The 15,961-nt window shown below is 37.7% G+C and overlaps 1 long non-coding RNA gene across 1 annotated transcript in view; it reads right to left on the reverse strand.

Annotated features, from left to right (window-relative positions):
• The window catches only part of LOC129483255 (uncharacterized), a 137,362-nt gene extending 121,721 nt beyond the window's left edge, over positions 1-15,641 (reverse strand). The window contains exon 1 of the long non-coding RNA XR_010120856.1: positions 15,513-15,641. This is a non-coding gene — a long non-coding RNA (uncharacterized lncRNA). The remainder of the gene's footprint in view (positions 1-15,512) is intronic.
• Between the last annotated feature and the right edge of the window lie 320 nt (positions 15,642-15,961).

Consider the following 15,961-nt stretch of genomic DNA (forward strand, 5'->3'; position numbering starts at 1 on the left):
GTTCCATAAGCCTCCTCTGTGGCAGGACAATGCCTGTAGGAAAAGCTGGGGGTGATCATAACCATTTCTAGACCTCATCTCATATTTTTTTTTATTTTTTCTCAAAAATTACAATCTTGGGCCAAGTGCAGTGGCTCATGCTTGTAATCCCAGCACTTTGGGAGGCCGAGGCGGGTGGATCACGAAGTCAGGAGGTCGAGACCAGCCTGGCAAATATGGTGAAACCCCGTCTCTACTAAAAAATACAAAAATTAGCTGGGCGTGGTGGCGGGCGCCTGTAGTCCCAGCTACTCAGGAGGCTAAGGCAGGACAATCACTGGAACCTGGGAGGCAGAGGTTGCAGTGAGCCAAGATCACACCACTGCACTCCAGCCTGGACGACAGAGCAAGACTCCGTCTAAAAAAAAAAAAAAAAGAAATTACAATCTTGAACTACCCGTTGTTCAATTTCTAAATATATTTGCCATATTTATTCAGCCTAGTGTTGTTCTTTTTGGTAGGAGAGCAAGTCCAGTTTCATTCTGTCAAGATTGCAAGGGGAAGATGCCAAAGTATAACCCTTTAAAATATGTACAATTCACTATTCGTTATACATTATTCTATTAGCTGCACGTTTCTCTTAACCACTGCTTCAGCAAATATACAGTAAACTGAAAACTGAAATTACAGATGGTATACTGAGACATTTTCTTGTTAACTAAGTGTGCTTCAGTCTATACAAATGCAAAATGTAGAAGTTGGAGAAAAAAAAAAAAGCTACCTGTGTTTCCTGGACCTTAAGATTCACGGCAGGAAGGAAAGACTGGAGGAGTTGGCCCAGACAACAACTCTACTATCTTAGGTGGTAAAATCAAAACTAAATTCTAGGACATACTTAGAATATTTCTGTATAGATAGGAGAACATTGTCCTGGCACATGTGACCTTAAAGTTAATTATGGGAATACCAACCAACCCTCCAAACAAGGAGCGTGTGCCACCTTTGAGGCAGTTTAATTGAAGACCAGGCTTTTGAGAAGAGTCAGACAAATTTATATGTTTTCTCCAGCTGAAATTTCAGATTGCTTTCTCCATGAAAAGAGAAAGAACAAAGTATCCTCTAACAAAAGATTTTCCCAGAGGTATCACAAAACCTAGATATTCATGATAATCCAACTATGATTCTTGATAATCTAAGTATACATTAGAGGCCCAAATGTATGCAAAAGATAAAACAAAAGGAAATAAAAGGGAATATTAATAATTTTTCAAAAGTTAGAGAAAATATCCTAAGAAACAGGTAAATGTTGATTATAAAGAACAATTGCTGAGTTTCAAGTAGTAATATAGGGATAACTATTTGAGCATCATAAGAAAATGTGAGGGAGGAGAAGAAGGAAGAAGAGAAAGGAAGAGGAGGAGGAGGACGAGGAGGAGGAAGGGTTCTCTATCCCTAGTTTCTATATAATGGCTACTGTTCTAAGCTTTTCACCTGGATTCATTAATTTAGTCCTCACTGCAACTCTACAAAGAGGCGTTGTTAAAGAGGCTAGCTGACCGCCAAAGGATCCTATTTCCCCTCCTTAGTGTAGAGTTACTGCTGGAGGCAGCTGCCCAGCTAGGACTACATTTCCCTGTTCCCTTATATCTAGGAATGGGATGTGCATTGTGCTTGCGCATGAGGTGTGATGTGTGTCGTTTACAGGCTGTAGCTGTGTGTATCAGTTCTTCTTTTCCCACAATGTCATTCCCCTTCCTCAGTAAATTTGGAGGCCATATGTGAAGATGATGTAACCAGAATATGGAAGCAACATGGGTCCTAAACTACTAATTACAGAGGATATACTCAAATAGGAATACTTATGTTGAACAAGTACCAGATTTTATTTTGTCAGGCCATTGAGAATGTGGGATTTATCAGTTATATCCACTGGCATTACCTTAATAAATAGAGCAATAAGGTGACAAATCAAATACTGTATCTCCATTTTACAAAGAAACTGAGGCACAGGGAGAAAATACCATCAGTAGTAGAATAAGGAAATTTTCTATTTCATTTAATTCTGCAATTAATATAATTTTCCAAAGCATAGTCAAGAGAAATAGTGAACTCTACCCAGTGACCTGATTTTTCATTAAATATAGAAGTTAATAAAGTCTATTGTCCTCTATATAAATTGTTAAAAAAACATGTTGGTTCACTGGAACAATTACAACAAAAATGATTGAGTAATACAATGATTAGCACAGTAATGGTGTCTATAATTTTAGAATTAACATTACAAGTTCCTTTGTGTGTGAAATCAGATGCGTGAGTTGGAATGACTCAGGTTGGGATAGAAAGGCTGAGCTAGTGGCAAAAGAGGAGCCTAACTCACAAGCTTGGGCTGAATGAGCCCAAACAGGGTTCAGGCACTGGCTTTGAAATCACTCTTACAATTCTGTCCAAGGGCCAAAAACAGTGATTAGAACCTGTATATAAATATGCCGCTATTCTAGGCTTTTTGGTACTGTTTCTCTTTCTATATTAAATATTAACCACAAAAAAAAACTTAGACAATATGTTAGCGAAGAGTAAAGACGTCAAGGACAATGAGTTCTAGTTTACAATGAAATGCAGATTTCCCATTAAAAAAACAAATATTTCATTTCCAATTAAACAGGTTAATACTTAACAGAAAGAATCCCACTAAAAAAAGCATCCAGTCCAAACTATTCTCGAGTACTCTGTCCACTGCACTTTGTTGATTATTTATTAAATACATTTTTATGCACTTTAATTCTTTGCTACCCTGTCCCATATTGTTCTCCTACAATAGGTTTTTACAGATCTAAACGTGATTTTGCCTTCCACAGTATGTGTTTTACATAAGTATTATGTAAGTATTTTACATAAGTATTATGCTTATTCTTATTTTAAAATAAATCAATGTTTGTAGATGTGATTTTATTAAATAATTGTGCCACTAAAATTTACTGGGAATTTGGTCATTTAGTTCCCTGTCCTTATCCCATGGTTGTTTGTTTGTTTGTTTTCAAAGTGTCTCTTATTTTTTAAGCTGATGGCTGGACAGAAATCTCTGTGAAAACTCAAGTTTTCACTAGTCATTGCTATTGTTTTTTTGTGGTTGTTTTGTTTTGATTTTGTTTTTGTTTTTTGAGATAGGATCATGTTCTGTTGCCCAGGCTGGAACGCAGTGTGGTGCTGCAACCATAGCTTACTGCAGCCTCAGACTCCTGGGCTCAAGCGATCCTTCTACTTCAGCCTTCCAAGTAGTTGGGATTTACAGGCACCCTCCACTGCAGCAATCTGCCTTTGCTACTATTTCGGTACTAACATGGTTATAAATTCCCATTTCCCACCAATGTTGCCCTAAGCTTTAATTTTTTGGACATATACAAATAATCATATAATTTGGGAAAAAGACAAAAAGCTATTTAAAGGACATACAACAGAAGAATAGCATAGGTAGCTAATATCCAAGTAATTCCCAACTGTCATTTCTAAGAGTTTCTTAAGGCAAAAGATCACTGAGGCCTTGAGACCTGGGGGAACTATGTAATCCAAATTGGCAGAAAAAAAAGTATCTCAGAAGAGAAGAAGATTATATTTTATAATTTCATTCAACAAATAAGATATTGCTCTTAGGTGTCAAGACCTGTCCTAAGATCTGGGGAAACAAACTGTGCCCTGCAAAATATGCTCAGTCAGTGGGACATCAGTGGGCACATTTTCTAATCTTGCCAGAGCTCTTGGTGTTAGAAGAAGCCTTGATTAAGACAGAGATGGTCCTGCCTTCAAGTAGGTTGGAGGAAAGGAGATAGACATTAAATAAATAAACAAAACAATATAAAGGCACAAATTGTGGCAAGTGCTGGGAAGGAAACATACAGGGTGCTAAGAAAGAATTACAGGGGCCAAGTGAAGGTTTCGTAATGTTCCTCATCACTTCTCCGGTGAAGTGATATTCAGGCTGAAACCCAGTGGAGGAAAGGGAGTGTGGCAACATGGAAATGGGAGGTGTAGTGGACAGCCCAAGCAGAGGAAACACCCTGCATCAAGTTTCTCAAGTTGGTAAGAACCCCATGACAAAGAACCTGAAAGAAGACCAGAGTGACCTCAGTGTCTATCGGGTTAGTCCAAAACTGACAATAAAAGTACAACATTTTTGGCAGAGCCCTAATGTCAAGTATATTACTCTTCCATTTTAACACCAACTCTTCCAACTTCTCATTTTCTGTTAATTCCTTGGCTAGGTCACATTTTTCTTAGAAGCACTTGGAGGCAATGTGTTTTGTGAGTGGGGGCACCGGTTCACAAATTCTGTCTTATTGCAGATTGGAAAGCCCTCTAAGAACAACACAAACTAAAGCACAGCAGGAGCCCCTGCTTAAGAGCGTAACCTTGAGTCCCCTGCAGCTCACAAATTCTGAGGTCCAACAGGGGCCTAATATGCAAGAAACCTCAGAGGCACATGAGAAAGATTTTCCCTTCTAATGGCAGAAAGAGTTGAAGAGGTCAAGTTTGGTCCATTGAGATCATAAGGAAAGGGTAATATTGAAGTCTACCAAGGCAGGTCCTACTAACATCGTCCCATAGTTTCACTTTCCTCACTGGAGACTGTGCCTGTGGAGAGGCCTGGGGTAGGGAGATGGCTAAAATAAAATAAAAGAGCTGTAACAAAACTCCACTTAAGATATAAGAAGAGTCACGGGAAACTCAGAAGTCCACATTTCCTTCTTTAATGTTACCATCGAAGTCATGGGAGCAGAAAAATGTGGGCGTATATTACCATGGCCACTTGAATTGGAGGCAGCTATAGGCAAATGATAAGGACAATAAATGAATAAGCACCTATAATGTGCTACGCACTGTTCCAGGCTCTAGGTGTAAAACTGATACAGTCCCTGCCCTTACAAGATAGGAGAGAGCCACTAATCAATAATTATGTCAATACATAAATACAAACTGTGACAAATCCTATAAAAGAACTATGTAAAGTGTCAGGTAATCCTGTTAGTTGTGTAGCTTTGGACATGTTACTTAGTCTCTACGGGTTGCAATTTTTTAATTCTCTTTGTCTTTCTGTTATGGTAATTAAATAAGATAATGCATATAGACCACCTACCATGCACTTGGTCTGTAACAGACTCAGTTCATGGAATCTATTAATAATATTTGGGAAGAATATGAGGAGTCAGCAGTTATTCAGGTTGTGGCTGATTTAGAGGATTGTTCTTTTGAACCTTGTTACTGTGATCCTATCATGACCCAATCTCATTTTTGTCTGGGGAAACGTAAATTGCCCTGATATTAATGGATGCAGTAGCTCTCAAATTTTTCTTTATATAACCCCGTGGTTCCCCCACCTTGGAGCACTAGAAATGGATACAGATCCAGATCTTTGGGCAACTGTAGGTATTCTACAACTTCTCAAGGTAACAAACTAAAATTTGATAACTTAGGTTGTGTTTCAAGTCTACATCAAATGGTCCGTTAGCAAATTGCATACTCACTTCCTGAAAGTATTTGGAGTTACAAAACTAATCTTACTGGAACAAGGTATTGAAAACACATTTAAACTGAATATTGAAGTGCTTTTAAACAGATATACTGTGGGGTTTTACCACATGCATTATTTGGGAAATGGAAAATTGTCAACACTTTTTTAGTCTGTCTTGTGGGAATTCATCCAGCCTCATACTGTGCCTATCACTTCTCATTAAACAAGTGAAAGAAACCCTATACCTTTATAAATTGTGCATTATTCTTTAAACAGATGTGGCAGCCTTGAACTAGCTTTAAGCTATCTTCAAAATATAAATCACAAAAAGTAGAATGTGAGTGCAATATATTAATCACAACACATTGAATGTGAGAACACCTCCGGTTTCTTTTTTTTTTGTTTTGTTTTGTTTTGTTTTGTTTTGTTTTTTGAGATGGAGTCTCGCTCTGTCACCCAGGCTGGAGTGCAGTGGCGCAATCTCGGCTCACTGCAAGCTCCGCCTCCCGGGTTCACGCCATTCTCCTGCCTCAGCCTCTCCGAGTAGCTGGGACTACAGGCGCCCGCCACCTCGCCCGGCTAATTTTTTTGTATTTTTAGTAGAGACGGGGTTTCACCGTGGTCTCGATCTCCTGACCTCGTGATCCGCCCGCCTTGGCCTCCCAAAGTGCTGGGATTACAAGCGTGAGCCACCGCGCCCGGCTGAACACCTCCAGTTTCTCTAAACCAAATCAAAGACTAAAAACCGAAATATTTCCTCAAAACAATTGCATTGTAAGAAACAGGCTAGCGAACTAGCTAGTTTTGAAGAAGAGAATGGCCTTAGCCATGAGTCCTACCACAAAATGCCTACTTCAGTTCCTGGCACATAGAATATGCTGTGTTCTTCTTGCTCCATTATTCCTTATACTCTAATGACAAATCCAAATGTCTATACAGGTTTTACTTGTGTACATGGCTTTGTTGAACTACCCATCCTTATATCCCTGCATTCTCCGGATAACTGAAACATTGACTTTGACATTGATTTTGGGGGCAGGGGAGTAAGGAGCATTTTTTAAATGTAAAAGTATATCCTGTATTTTTTTTTTTTTTAAATATGGTAGTTTGAATATTAGTTGAATCTTTCTTCATGAATCAGGCCATTTTTATGAATATCATATCCTGAACTGTGCAGTACCTTTGGGGATCATCAATTTTCTTATCTGTGCTCTATCCAAGAATTCTGGAAATCTATTATGCAAAATGCTATTTCCTTATGAACCACTGCATTTTTAAACATAAACACACCAGTTAGGTTATTTTTTTATTCATAAGGCTATAGGTAATGCCTATTCATATGCAGACTATGACTTGATAAAATAATTTGAGCCAATGATGAAGTGCCTGGGTGAGATGAAGTACCAACCATATCACCAAATGCTCTCTATAATATTAAGGGAAAAAAATGCCTATCCTATTTTTGGATATAAATCCAAGGAACAATGTCTTCCCTCTTCCCACTTCTATTTGGTGATCATTAATCTCATTCATTTACTATTTTCCAATGTTAGACCATTCAGAGATGCTCATTAGATAGGTAATTTATCCAGTGCACATGAAATCTTTGAAGGCCAGCTGCCATATTGGAGCCAACCAATAAATAAAAGTTAGCCAACTAGCACAAACTTTATCAACCCACAGAATTATTTTCCTAACTTCCCAGCCCCTTGAGCTATACAGGCAATTCTTTTTTCTTGTAATATAAAAGAAGAAAAAAACAGAAAAAGAGAGAAAATAACCAAAACCAAACAAGTTAAAAATTCTCCCCTATAACAAATTGGTCTCAAACACATAAGCAAGTAGTTTGCAAAACTGCCAATGGTTTTTTATCTTTTCTGTTATTTTGTTTTCTTTTGTATTTATATCTTTAATAAGTGTTGCTGCAAAAATTGTACAGGCTATTTTCTCTTTTAGAACTCTTTGGTTACCTAGGGCATCTGCATAAAACGTAAGAGGGTATTTAGTTTTCACTCATGTTGAGTGGCAGCAAAACTTTTCTAACAGCTACACTTTGCAGAGCAGTTGCAGAAAATAATTACCAGGTCCAGCAGACCCTTTATCCTCAGAAACCAGCCATCCAAAGTCCCACTGAAAGATCTAAAAATTTTTAACTTTCATTCTGAATAGTCCCTTTGGATGCAAACCTTCTTAAAGTACACTATGAAGAGTCAGTTCTAAGAGGCCTTCCAGTTATGAAGTGAATGAGGCAAATTATTACTCCTAAGCTTATATTTCTCTGTTAGATATTATCTCATATCCTTACATAAAGTCTGATTTATACAAATTGGCTCACTTTCTGAGGATTTGCTTTTATTTTTAATGCAGCTTTTCAGTCAAACTTCACTTTCGGTGGAAACACATTTTTGATAGCCAGGGCTGAACATAAAATTCCATTATTTAAGTGGCAAAGAGTTGGTAAGTCAAGTCCACGAGGCCTGTGGTAGTAACTTACTCTGTTTGTGGTTTCTACTTTGTTAGACTCTGTGGAGCCATGAATCTATCTTGTCCTTAAAAAACTGAAAGAGGGGGCTTTTAAAATGAATGTAATGCTAAATTTATGTGCCCCAGGAGCAGCATATGAGGGCTTCTGGACTGATTAGACCCAGATGTTGGTAACAATGTTAGTGTTATGGACCAACTGCAGGTGTGGGAATAGATCCCCTTCCCTGGGACCCTCAGCAATCAGACCAGTGGTTTCTTCTGGCTCTCAGTTTGGAGTTTTCAATTAACACTACAATGGTATTGTTGTTCTCCAATATTAGATCGTATGTCATGTAAATGAAGTTGAATATACAGTTAAACTTGACAAGGTGATTTAGGCCAAGAATACATGTGTTCAGTATTATAATTTGATTGAGGTTAAATAATAATAATAAAAAAGCCCTGACATGCTATAAAGTTTTTATTATTTGGCTTATCAGTAGATTTTCACATTATACTTTCATAAAACAGAATGTCATTTATAGCAGGGCGAGACGCTTATGAAAAGGGAGACACAAACCTGCTTATAAGGGACTGAAATGATTAATTCCAGATTGGAGGCTTTTATATAGTCAGTATGGCAATTGGAAGTTCTCTGAGTGCTTTTTTATTTGCTTATTTCTATTTTCCAAAATTCTGTCTTAGTTCTTTATCCTCTCCCTTAATGTGAGTGATCAGTACCTACATAATCACCCCCATTGGTGACAGCAGCAGTGTTTGGGATGGTTCTGAAATATTATTTGGCTAAAGCAATGAATCCAGCTCATCAATGACCAGGACCATATTCCACTGTCCTGTGGGTGCCATGATGCTTGGGAGAGTAACCCAGCTCACTAAAATGTATTATGATAGCTGTCATAACTTTGAATTAGATTCTAAGCTTCTCAGGGCAGGAACCTTATCTGTTCAATGTGTTTATAAGTGCCACAGAACTGATTGTCTCATTAATAAATACCAATAAAAACAACTTCAGAGGTCCATTTTGTACTTCATTCGTAGAACATTTATAATGCTCATTAATGTTGATGGACCATGCACAGTACAGAGCTCTCCCATTTTACTTATGCCTTCGTTTGTTGCTGCAATCTCTTAGAGACCAGACCACGTTGTAAGTCAGCTCAGTAAAATGTACATTGGTGTACCAGCACCTAGGGAAAGCTTTATGTCCTACAAATGCATGCATTACAAATTCAAGGAAAGACAAGGCTCATTTTTTTTTCTGAGGGCACTAATAAGCTAAAGCTGATGGACTAATTCTTTACAACCAAATGCCATGACAACTCAGAAGCAACTTCTTTCAATGAATGATAAATAACTGTAAAAATGAAGTTAGTTCTGAGAGTTAAACCTAACCTCTCTGTCAAGATCAGAAATGGTGAACAGTATTCCTCTCTTTTTATCGCAGCCTATATTTTGGTACACATAGTGTTTCCTCTTTAAATTTATGAATTTTTTCACTATAGCTAGGAACATTGATCCCTGATATAATTACAAAGTCTGTGGCAAATTACTAGTGAGTCTCAATTTGCTTATCTGCAAAATGATCATAATGTGAGACGGAATGAATGAGCTAGTAATCTCTGAGGAAAAAGTCAAGCGTTCTTTGTGCATGTAATCTTTCAAGACACTAAGAATACTCAGTCAGTCCAGCATTTATTCAGCAAATATTGAGGGTCTATAATGTGCAAGGTACAGTGTAGGACACTTGGATACAAAGATGTCCTTACTGTTCCAGGACATTCTAAGTATACTTGTTGTTAATTTTTAAACTTAATTTTTATCTAGATATTCCTCTCTAGCTTTTCCTAGAGTCCCATCAAATGTTTATAATCTATAGAGCACACATAACTGTCCCCATGTGCAGTGATAAAATGCAGCCCATTGATTTTTCTGCCAAGTAGGTAGAAGAGTTATGAATTCAGTTATTTCATATTATATGACCCCCACATTACAGTAATGTACTCTTTCCCCACCTCCAATGGTGTCCAAAAGCATGAAGAAAATGAGAAGTAATGATGTTAGTGACTTAAATTACCATTCCAAAAATAATGCACTGTGTCACTTAACTTTCCAGGGCAGTTTCTAGAAGCTAACACATTCACTATAATGCAAAGTGGAAGCATAGCAAGTAAACATTTTTGCTACAAAGAAATCAAAGGGTATACTGGTTTAAGATAGTCTCTATTATTTTCAAACCACTTTCAAACAAACAATAAACAATGACTGTCTATGAGAAACATCAATACGCAACTAAGGAACTACTTATATCATAGACATGTCATTGGAATCTTAGTATATTTAACAACACTTCAACAAACTATTCCAGTATTACTCATGACTCTATAAGGAAAGGTACTATTCATCCTGCATCACTGATGAGAAAACTGAGGACAAATTGGCAGTGCAACTTATATATCGCCACATCGATCTTAAATTGACTAAGAAAGCAATGAGAATTGTAAATGCCCACATTCAACATTTAATTCACTGTTGCAAACACCTTGTGAGCCCCCTCAGAGTAAGCCATTGTACTATGTACTTATAGAGTGGGACATAAACATGAAGAAAATCTTGTCTACTTTAGGGAACTCAACAAAAAAATTACTCTAGACATCTAAATGTTAACAAGGTTTGGGGAACTCTGATAACATGTGAGGCATCTCGAGCCATCTGTTCTTCATGATAGGAATCTCTATGAAATGCTGAGCCCAAGGTCTACCCACGTATTACCTGCAGTGTTTCAAGGTGAGCTGCCTTCAGTCAGTCACACAAATGGTTCTAATGAGCTGGTGCTGCCCACCCTGTGGTTAGAAAAGGACTCTTGTCTAAAACCACAGGCATCAAGTACCTGTTTAAGAAAAGCAAGTCAGCATTTTGGATCTTTATTATCATGAACAGAACTTTTGGGCCCATGATAAAATCCAAATTCAGTCTTTTACCTTATTCAAAATGTAAAAAGACAACCTATTTCTTGAGCTATGTATATCAAAAGTGCAAGCAAACAATCACAATTTCTTTAAAGGGATTTACAGATATGATCTATTCTTCCCCAGAATAGATATGCAAAAAGGGGTGACAAAAGCAAACCTTGCATTATAAAAAAGGAAGTGATCACACTTTATTAGTTGCATCTGTTCCCATAAGAAGAAAAAGTGACCACTTGGTGGTATCAAGAGTCTCAAGCACCGTAAAGCTGAAACTGGATCCCTTCCTTACACCTTATACAAAAATTAATTCAAGATGGATTAAAGACTTAAATGTTAGACCTAAAACCATAAAAACCCTAGAAGAAAACCTAGGCAATACCATTCAGGACATAGGCATGGGCAAGGAATTCATGTCTAAAACACCAAAAGCAATGGCAACAAAAGCCAAAATTGACAAATGGGATCTAATTCAACTGAAGAGCTTCCACACAGCAAAAGAAACTACCATCAGAGTGAACAGGCAACCTACAGAATGGGAGAAAATTCTCACAACCTACTCATCTGACAAAGGGCTAATACCCAGAATCTACAATGAACTCAAACAAATTTACAAGAAAAAAACAACCCCATCAAAAAGTGGGCAAAGGACATGAACAGACACTCCTCAAAAGAAGACATTTATGCAGCCAACAGACACATGAAAAAATGCTCATCATCATTGGCCATCAGAGAAATGCAAATCAAAACCACAATGAGATACCATCTCACACCAGTTAGAATGGCCATCATTAAAAAGTCAGGAAACAACAGGTGCTGGAGAGGATGTGGAGAAATAGAAACACTTTTACACTGTTGGTGGGACTGTAAACTAGTTCAACCATTGTGGAAGTCAGTGTGGTGACTCCTCAGGGATCTAGAACTAGAAATACCATTTGACCCAGCCATCCCATTACTGGGTATATACCCAAAGGACTATAAATCATGCTGCTATAAAGACACATGCACACGTATGTTTATTGCAGCACTATTCACAATAGCAAAGACTTGGAACCAACCCAAATGTCCAACAACAATAGACTGGATTAAGAAAATGTGGCACATATACACCATGGAATACTATGCAGCCATAAAAAATGATGAGTTCATGTCCCTTGTAGGGACATGAATGAAATTGGAAATCATCATTCTCAGTAAACTATCGCAAAGACAAAAAACCAAACACTGCATGTTCTCACTCATAGGTGGGAATTGAACAATGAGAACACATGGACACAGGAAGGGGAACATCACACTCCGGGGACTGTTGTGGGGGTAGGGGGAGGGGGGAGGAGGGATAGCATTAGGAGATACACCTAATGCTAAATGACGAGTTAATGGGTGCAGCACACCAACATGGCACATGGATACATATATAACAAACCTGCACATTGTGCACATGTACCCTAAAACTTAAAGTACAAAAAAAAAAAAAATTCCCCAAGAGTAGGGAAATAATTTATTCTTAAAACTTTTAAACCATTGATCCATTCTTCTGCTTTCTAATGGATCTCATATTACATCTCACTGGTGAAAAAATTCTCTATACTCAATCTTGCCTTTCTTAGATGGTGGTAGGTAAGGAAAAGAAGAATGAACTGTCTGAGAAGCTGCAGTTGTTCTGTCCCGGTAAGTACAGGAAGAAGAGTGGATGGACCATCCTCCAACAAGTAGAGCACATCCATATAGCCCTGAATATGCAAAAACGAGCATTAAATAGCACAAAAATATGGGCTGATGGTAACTGAGAAATAAGTAGATTTGAGCAAACAAAAACTGGGCTCCTGCCAAAGGCAATCTACAAAGAGGTCACTCTACATCCATAGATTATAAGAAGGAACTTTCCAGCTCTTTCATATTTAGAATTAGAGAAGTCCAGTAAATACGGTTTGCACACACTTGGAAAGAATTCAACATTAAGGTGGTTGAAGTATTGTGCAGGTGTGCAGATCTTTGAGAATTTCTTGTATGTACACGTATGTGTATGTAAAAATTATGAAAACAGGTATTTCTGGGAGAATATAGAAGAAATAAAAACACTGGGCTCCTGGGAAATGAGACTAAACAATTGAGTTGAGGGAGTAAAACATTCACTTAGAAAAAATACTTCTGAGCTATTTAATTTTTTTTTTTTTTTTTTTTTTTTTTTTTGATACAGGGTTTCACTGTGTCACCCAGGCTGGAGTACAGTAGCACAAACATGGCTGACTGCAGCCTTGACCTCTCGGACTCGGGTGATCCTCCCGCCTCAGCCTCCCAAGTAGCTGGGACTACAGGTGTGCACCACCACCCTTGGATAATTTTTGTATTTTTTTGTAGAGACAGGTTTTTGCCATGTTGCCCAGGCTGGTTTCAAATTCCTGGGCTCAAGCACTCCTCCTGTCTTGGTCTCCCTAAGTTCTGAGAATATAAGTGTGAGCCACCGTGCCTGGCCTGTTTGATAATACTATATTTACATATCTAAAAAAATAATTACCAAATTTGATTAAAACTAATTGTGCCTGAAGATAAAAAAAAAAAAATAGAGACAAATAACACAAGGAAATCTACCTCTGAGCCTTGAAACTAGCTTTAATTAGGGTCTTGGACACATGGAATGATTTTGCCCATATGATCAGAAGGGTATATCTCTTTAAAATAGGAGAATAATCAATACTGGTTTTTCCATCCCTAGCTTCCATCCTTCTGTATATGCAAGCAAATATATCCAAATAAGTATTTGGATTCTGTACTGTAAGTATAATAGTACTTATTAATACAATATTGTTTTAAGATTAAATCAAAGAAACAATTTGCAGAAGTTTTCATCAGAAGTTGTCTTTAAAATCTTTTGTTTTGTCTTCTCCTCTTCCTTTGGTTGATTTCTCTTCTTTGTCCCACCCATTTTGATGTTTGTTCCCATCCTTGCCATGCTTATTTTCTCAATCCACAGCTCCTTCCTGGGCAATCTAGTTCATTTGATGTCTTCAGCTAGTCTCACATATGTCAATGACTCCTAAATCTATAACTCTTACCCCCAAATTCTCTCCTGAACACAGGGTGCAACTTCTCTCAGTTAATTGACTGCCTCAACTTTGATTTCCTGCATCATATTTAGTACACCTAAAACTGAACTCATCTTTTTTCCTATTTCGACCAGCGCCATTAGTAATATGGTCATCTCCCAGTCAGATTTAACTTCATTATCTAATTCTTCCTCTCTCGTTTACCCTTAACATCCAATTCTGTCAATACGATCTCTAAAATGTCTCACAAGAAAAACAAAATAAAGTCCCATCTTTGTAACTGCTTTAGTCCTGTCTTGTCTAGTCTCTTGCAACAGATTTTTTTTTAACTCCCACCTCCATCTTTAATGCTCTTCTCTTAACTTTTTCTTCCTCAGTGCCACTAGATATTGAAACTCTCTGTTAAACAATCTTCAAAGGCTCCTCACATCCTAGAGGATTAACATAGATCCACCCTCTCCATGCTGGCTTATCTCCATCATTCTGTATTTTAGCCAAACAGAACTTCTTGCTTTTTCCTTAGACTATGTCATTCACTTTCATGCCTTTGCATCTTTCATCTTCAGCTTCTTCAGCCAGAAATACGACATGTTCCATAGGGTCACATAAGGTGATACCTTTTTCTAGGCTTCGCCTTCCTTCTCCCACCTGAGGGCAGTGCTGTGTCAGAGGTGGGAGAAAGAGCCAAGAAAGTGAAGAAAGACCTATTGTCAACTCATTGCCAGAAAGTGTTTTGTCAAAAATGCCTAAAACGTGTTAGACACCATGACAATTGTTAGTCAAAAAGTTGAATAAAAGTCACAGGTGTTTCTGAGGATTATCCAGCATAGAGGAAAAAAAGACATAAAGTTGGAAAATAAACTGTCATCTCTTTGCATCAGTAGAGCTGAGAAATAACGACAGTGGTCTCTGCAGACTCCGAGATGCCATTATTTTATACATCTTACTCATATAGGGATAATTAAACGTAATTGTCTGATGACAAGAGAGGGATTGTTCTTTGTAGTTAATGCATTCTTGTGAGTAAATAAAACACTAACCAAATGTTAAAGTAAGCATTCAGATATAAATAAACTACAAAGCAACAGAAATAAATTATACTTAAATAGAGTGAATTGGACACATGGAGTATACCCACTGTAAACTCACCCCTAAGAATACTGCTAAGCCAAGCCAGTCCAAGCTCATTTATCCTAAAAACCATGTGGTACAAGTACACAGCACTCAACAATAATACTTCAAGAACCTGAGCAAATATATGTTGCTTCTCAGCAAAACCTTTCTATTTTAATGCTTCCCTGGAGACGAATTTTGTCTCTAAAAAAATTAGAAAAAGAAAATATTGTTTGGCCCACTATGTTTTCAAGTCAGTGAGTATGGGTAACTAAAAGGATGAAACAACAGAATAAAAAAGCATTTTATTTCTGAAGGCAAATCAAATAGGTGTGCATGCTAAACAAGAAGCAACGATACCTTTAAATTTGTGAAATAGCCTGCGTTGGAAACATCCCAGCATCACTACCACCACATGCTACATACCTTTGAGAAGTCTGCAAATAGGTGTCTACCTTCAGAGATCTATGATGAAAAAACTCCTTTTGGTGACCAATATTCTTTATCTGTTTGCATCTACCATCCAGGTGTTGTGGGTCCCACAGAACTCCTGGATGAAAGCCACTCAGAATATTCCTTATAACTTCCTCTTGCCTTTGAAAGCCAAGATGAAAGTGGGAGCAGTCAGGATGATCCAGCTGAACATCCAGAAGGAGAAGGCTTGGACTCTACTTCACGTACACTTCAACTCCTATCTTGCTTATTTCACTCACCAGTCATTTCCTCCTGTGGCACTGCTCACAGCTCTCCAGGCTGCACTATAGGGTGATGGAAAAATACCATGTTAGTCTCTGTATTAGTCTGTTTTCATGCTGCTGATAAAGAGATACCCGAGACTGAGTAATTTATAAATAAAAAGAAGTTTAATGGACTCA

Source organism: Symphalangus syndactylus, chromosome 5 (assembly GCF_028878055.3).
Source record: "Symphalangus syndactylus isolate Jambi chromosome 5, NHGRI_mSymSyn1-v2.1_pri, whole genome shotgun sequence".
Classification (NCBI taxonomy): domain Eukaryota; kingdom Metazoa; phylum Chordata; class Mammalia; order Primates; family Hylobatidae; genus Symphalangus; species Symphalangus syndactylus.